Below are 7,162 nucleotides of genomic sequence, written 5' to 3'. Positions count from 1 at the left end.
CGTTCTCGGATTGGACTGAGACTTGTCATGCGGCCTTGGTTTACTACCGGTAGACCGCCTGTCAAGTTTCGTGCCATTTGGACTTCGTTTGATACTCCAACGGTTAACCGAGGGACCGAAAAGTCCTCGTGTGTGTTGCAGCCCAACACCCCTCCAAAGAGGCCCAAAAACCCACCTAAACCCCCCTCCATCATCTAGATCATTCGATCACGATCACGCGGATGAAAACCGCACCTCATTTGGACTCTCCTACCTCCCTCTACCTACATATATCTGGCTCTCCCCGAAAATCCGCACAGATCAAACCCTACCCTAACTCCCTTAGCGCCGCCGGACATGTTCGTCTCGCCAGCGGACGCATCCACCCTGCCGCCCCATCGCCCCGACCAACCGGGAGGCGACACGTCATCACCGCCGTCCGCCGCGCCCAATCCCGCAGCACCACTTGTCACCGCCGCCTTCCACCACCGCGCCGCCCGCGGGGCCCAGATCCGGCCCCCGCGGGCCCGGTCCGCGCCGCCCCACGCCCACGGGCGCGTGCCCGCACCGCAGCTCGTTGCCCGTCGCCGGACTTGCGCCGCCCTTCGCCGGAGTTCTCCATGCCGCCGCCTGGGAGATGTCGCCGCCCGTCGCCGAACCGCATCGTCGCCACCTTGCGCCGCGCCTCCGCCGCCCCAAGCTGCTCTCGCCGGCGCCGCCACCTTCGGCCGCCACCTCGCGGGACCCGCCTTGCTCCGCCCCACCTCGCCGCCCTGGCCCCGCTCGAGCTCGACGGAGAAGCTACGCCGACCGGAGCCGCCCCTCACCGGAGATCCTCCTCCGTCACCGGATCTGGAGAGGGTGGATCAGATCCACCAGTTCGTCCAACCAAACACCCCGTCCTGATCCGAATCTGCGCCATCCCGCTTCTCTCCATCCCGGGTTGACTTTTGCGAGGTTGAAATTCCTCTAAGTCCCAGTAATTTTATGCATTTTTCATCGCATCATAACTTCGTCACCGTTGCTCCGATTCGTGCGTGTAGCATAACGAAATGTTCGTCTCGACAAGTTCTCCATTTCATCTCATTGCATCATTTTCATTTGAGCTCATCTTGATGCCCGAAATGATGTTGGAAGAGGGCTATGTGATGTTAGTTTCAATTTCTTATCAGCTTTTGCACTTTTGTCATTTTTGCCATGATTAATGTGTGCATGCTATGATCTTGAGCTCTACATGTGTTTTGATGTATGCCATGCCATCTTTACAGGGGTGTATGCCATGTATTTTTGCGATCTTCGTGGTGATTAGCACAAGCATGCAAAGTTGCTTACTCAATGTTGCTGATTTCAGGGACTTAGAATTTCTCGAAGTCCTTGTCCTGTTATTGTTTTTATGCCATATGTTCATGTTGTTTCCTAGTGATCCGTGCCTCTTTTGAGCATGATCAGTAAGGATGTTTCGTAGCTATTGGTGTGCTCTATCCATCCATGTCTTTGTTTGCATTTATGGAGCACCCTAGCTCGAGTCAATCGAGCTTTACTTTTGCTATAAAATGTTCCTGGCAGATTGTTAACATGTTTTGCAATTTTGCCAAGCTTGTTGTAGTTGATCCATGCATGCTATGTTGTTGTTCTTGCCATGTCTAGCTTCTATGCCATGTCTACTTGATGGGTGTATGCTTAGGTTATCATGCAATGCCTTGTGGTGAGTGTATCGAGCTCGTAAACATGCCTACTTGATGTCTATTTTGCCATGCTCCAGTTTTTCACTGAGTCTGAATCTGTTTTCGATATTTGCTATGTTCACATGCTTGCAATTGTATTTTCTGATCCCTTTTGGCTCACGGTCACTAAGGGACTTTTATTGTATGCTTTGAGTAGCTTCATGCCATGCCTTGATTTTCCATGATATGTTCCTGTAGCATGTTGTTACCTTGCTCTAAAGATTGCTTTCCTGATGATAAATTCCTGACTTGTGTTATTTTCTCTAAGTCTATAACCTGTTATCTTTTGCACTTTTGCCATGCTTGTTTGAACCTGTTAATGAGTGAATTAGCCGTAGCTCAGTGTTGATCTTTTGTTAAGCATCTTGAGTGGATCTCTGCCATGTATTTTGTTGCCATGTTGGAGTGCTGTAGCATGTTGTTCTTGATGCATTTATGCGGTCTCGTGCTGATTATCGCAGACCGGTGCCATATTTGTTTTGCTTGCCATTTCCAAACCGTGCATCCGATTCCGGTGATCTTTATATCGATTTCAACCTAAATCAACTCCTGTTTCCAGTGGCACTCTTGGATTTCCATGTTGATGCCAGGTTGTGTCTCCTTTTGCTTGTGTTCTTGCTTTGGGTAGAGCCGGGAGACGAGTTCGTGTTCGAGGACCCGTTGAGTACGTTTTCGAGGATCAAGATTTCGTCTTCTCGGAGAACTTTGCAGGCAAGATGACCATACCCTCGAAATCACTTCTATCTTTGCTTGCTAGTTGCTCGCTCTTTTTCTATGCCTATGCTGCGATACCTACCACTTGCTTATCATGCCTCCCATATTGTTAAGCCAAGCCTCTAACCCACCTTGTCCTAGCAAACCATTGTTTGGCTATGTTACTGCTTTACTCAGCCCCTCTTATAGCGTTGCTAGTTGCAGGTGAAGATTGGAGTTGTTCCATGTTTTGGAACATGATTATTGTTGGGATATCACAATATCTCTTATTTAATTAATGCATCTATATACTTGGTAAATGGTGGAAGGCTCGGCCTTATGCCTGGTGTTTTGTTCCACTCTTGCCACCCTAGTTTCCGTCATATCAGTATCATGTTCCCGGATTTTGCGTTCCTTACATGGTTGGGTATTATGGGAACCCCTTGACAGTTTGCTTTGAATAAAACTCCTCCAGCAAGGCCCAACCTTGGTTTTACCATTCGCCACCTAGCCTTTTTCCCTTGGGAGTCGCACATCCCGAGGGTCAACTTTATTTTAACCCCCCGGGCCAGTGCTTGTCTAAGTGTTGGTCCAAACTAAGCGATGTCCGGTGGCTACCAGGGGAAACTCTGGGCTGGCCTACCCGACGTCTTGCTCATCCAGTGTGCCCGGAAAACGAGATATGTGCAGCTCCTATCGAGATTTGTCGGCACATCTGGGTGGTCTTGCTGGACTTGTTTTACCATTGTCGAGGATGTCTTGTAACCGGGATTCCGAGTCTGATCGGGTCTTCCTGTGAGAAGGAATATCCTTCGTTGACCGTGAGAGCTTGTGATGGGCTAAGTTGGGACACCCCTGCAGGGATTGATCTTTCGAAAGTCGTGCCTGCGGTTATGGGCAGATGAGAATTTTTTAATGTCCGGTTGTAGAGAACCTAAACTTAACTTAATTAAAATGCATCACCCGCGTGTGTAACCATGATGGTCTCTTCTCGGCGGTGTCCGGGAAGTGAACACGGTGTTGGAGTAATGTTTCACGTAGGTTGTTCTAGGATCACTTCTTGATCATATACTTTCTCGACCATGCTTTTGCCTTCTCTTCTCGCTCTTATTTGCGTATGTTAGCCACCATATATGGTAGTGGCTTGCTACAACTCCACCTCATACCTTTACCTTACCCATAAGCTTAAATAGTCTTGATCGCGAGGGTGTGAGATTGATGAGTCCCCATGACTCACAGATACTCCCAAAACCAGCTTGCAGGTGCCGTTGAACCGCGCAGGTGACACAACCAAGCTCAAGGTGGAGCTCGATGAAGATTGTGTTCGCTATGTTGTTCCGTTTCCAGTTGATCAGTAGTGGAGCCCAGTTGGGACGTTCGGGGATCCGTGTAGCTTTTGGGGTAGTCTTCTTCATTTTGGTTCCGTAGTCGAACCTTGAGTGTATTTGGATGAACGTAATGTTATTTTTGTTATTTGTGTGATGTGGCGAGTGTAAGCCAACTATGTATCTTTTTCTCTTATGTATTACATGGGTTGTGTGAAGATTACCTCACTTGCGACATTGCTTTCAATGTGGTTATGCCTCTAAGTCGTGCTTTGACACGTGGGAGATATAGCCGCATCGAGGGCGTTACATGTAATGTAGTGCCACCAAGATGATGTGGTAAAAAATTGGCATGTTTGATGAAAGCTTGGACACACACCCATCATAAACCAGAGCAACTCACTAGAAGGCTCGTGGTTCCGAGAGGGAACAATGCATGTTTGATGACGAACGGGAGATAGCTTCGTCTTACGGCCTTCAATTTTTTTTCTACGTTTCACGTGCACTACTACGACTGTAATGTGAAATTTTTGAGAATTCTAGGGGTCATTTGACCTTTTAAATACATTTAAGTGATTTTTTAGCCATTTAATGATCGTAATTCAAATTTGAACTACATCTACATGCAACGCCTAACAATAACGGTTTGAAAAATCATATTTGTGTACTTGTGTGCGAGTAAATTCCATGTGCAGTAAATTAGAAGGAATTTTCAAACATATTTATCTCACGATATGGACACATGCATATGTTTGCTTGGAGTGACATGGCATTTAAATTCCAAAAAATGAAAAAAAAAACATTAGCATGTGAAACCTTGCTTGATGTAATGTCATGCCACCAAGATATTGTGGTAAAAAATTGCCTTGTTTAACGATAGTTTGGACACACACCCCTCATAAACCAGAGCAACTTACTAGACGACTCGTGGTTCCAAGAGGGAACAATGCATGTTTGATGATGAACTGAAGATAGCTTCCTCTTACGGCCTTCAATTTTTTTCTATGTCTAACATGCACTACTACAACTGTAATGTGAAATTTTGGAAAATTCTAGGGGTCATTTGACCTTTTAAAGACATGTAAGTGATTTTCTAGGCATTTAATGACAGTAATTCAAATTTGAACTACATCTACATGTAACGCCTAACCGTAATGGTTTGAAAAATCATATTTGTGTACTTGTGTGCGAGTTAATTCCATGTGCAGTAAATTAGAAGGAATTTTCAAACATATTTGTCTCACGATATGGACACATGCATATGTTTGCTTCGAGTGACATGGCATTTGAATTCCAAAAAATGAAAAAAAAATATTAACATGTGAAACCTTGCTTGATTTATTGTCATGCCACCAAGATGTTGTGGTAAAAAAATTGGCATGTTTGACGAAAGTTTGGACACACACCCCTCATAAACCAGAGCAACTCACTAAAAGGCTCGTGGTTCCAAGAGGGAACAATGCATGTTTGATGACGAACTGGAGATAGCTTCCACTTACGGCCTTCAATTTTTTTCTATGTTTTACGTGCACTACTACAACTATAATGTGAAATTTTCAAGAATTCTAGGGGTCATTTGACCTTTTAAAGACATTTAAGTGATTTTCTAGCCATTTAATGATCGTAATTCAAATTTGAACTACATCTACATGCAAGGCCTAACCATAACCGTTTGAAAAATCATATTTATGTACTTGTGTCCAAGTTAATTCCATTTGCAGTAAATTAGAAGGAAGTTTCAAACATATTTGTCTCACGATATGGACACATGCATATGTATGCATTGAGTGACATGGCATTTTAATTCCAAAAAATTTAAAAAATATCACAAACACATGAAACCTTGGTTGATGTAATGTCATGACACCAAGATGATGTTGTTAAAAATTTGGCATGTTTGACAAAAGTTTGGATAGACACCCCTCACAAACCGGAGCAACTCACAAGAAGGCTCGTGGTTCCGAGAGGGAACAATGCATGTTTGATGGCGAACTGGAGATAGCTTCCTCTTACGGCCTTCAATTTTTTTCTACATCTTACGTGCACTACTACAACTGTAATGTGAAATTTTGGAAAATTCTAGGGGTCATTTGACCTTTTAAAGACATTTAAGTGATTTTCTAGCCATTTAATGACAGTAATTCAAATTTGAAATAGATCTACATGGAACGCCTAACCATAACGGTTTGAAAAGTCATATTTGTGTACTTGTGTGCGAGTTAATTCCATGTGCAGTAAATTAGAAGGAATTTTCAAACATATTTGTCTCACGACATCGACACATGCATATGTTTGCATGGATTGACATGGCATTTGAATTCCAAAAAAACAAAAAAAAATCAGAAACATGTGAAACCTTGCTTGATGTAATGTCATGCCACCAAGATGTTGTGGTAAAAAATTGGCATGTTTGATGAAAATTTGGACAAACACCCATCATAAACCAGAGCAACTCACTAGAAGCCTCCTGGTTCTGAGAGGGAGAAATCCATGTTTGATGATGAACGGGAGATAGCTTTCTCTTACGGCCTTTAATTTTTTTCTATGTCTAACTTGCAATACTACAACTGTAATGTGAAATTTTGGAAAATTCTAGGGGTCATTTGACCTTTTAAAGACATTTAAGTGATTTTCTAGCCATTTAATGACCGTAATTCAAATTTGAACTACATCTACATGCAATGCCTAACCATAACGGTTTGAAAAATCATATTTGTGTACTTGTGTGCGAGTTAATTCCATGTGCAGTAAATTAGAAGGAATTTTCAAACATATTTGTCTCACGACATGGACACATTCATATGTATGCATGGAGTGACATGGTATTTTAATTCCAAAAAATTAAAAAAAATCAAAAACATGTGAAACCTTGCTTAATGTAATGTCATTCCACCAAGAAGATGTGGTTAAAAAATTGGCATGTTTGAGGAAAGTTTGGACACACCACTCACAAACAGGAGCAACTTGCTAGAAGGCTCGTGGTTCCGAGAGGGAACAATGCATGCTTGATGACGAATGGGAGATACCTTCCTGTTACGGCTTTCAATTTTTTTCTATGTTCAATGTGCACTACTACAACTGTAATGTGGAATTTTGGAAAATTCTAGGGGTTATCTAACCTTTTAAAGACATTTTAGTGATTTTCTAGCCATTTAATGACTGTAATTCAAATTTAAACTACATCTACATGCAACGCCTAACCAAAACAGTTTGAAAAATCATAATTGTGTACTTGAGTGAGAGTTAATTCCATGTGCATTAAATTAGAAGGTATTTTAAAACATATTTTTTTTCACGACATGGACACGTGCATATGTATGCATGGAGTGACATGGCATTTTAATTCCAAAAAATTAAAAAATGATCAAAAAAACATGAAACCTTGCTTGATGTAATGTCATGCCATCAAGATGATGTGGTAAAAAATTGGCATGTTTGACG

The sequence above is a fragment of the Triticum dicoccoides genome, chromosome 5A, assembly GCF_002162155.2.
Source record: "Triticum dicoccoides isolate Atlit2015 ecotype Zavitan chromosome 5A, WEW_v2.0, whole genome shotgun sequence".
Lineage (NCBI taxonomy): Eukaryota > Viridiplantae > Streptophyta > Magnoliopsida > Poales > Poaceae > Triticum > Triticum dicoccoides.
This window is presented reverse-complemented; position numbering follows the sequence as displayed.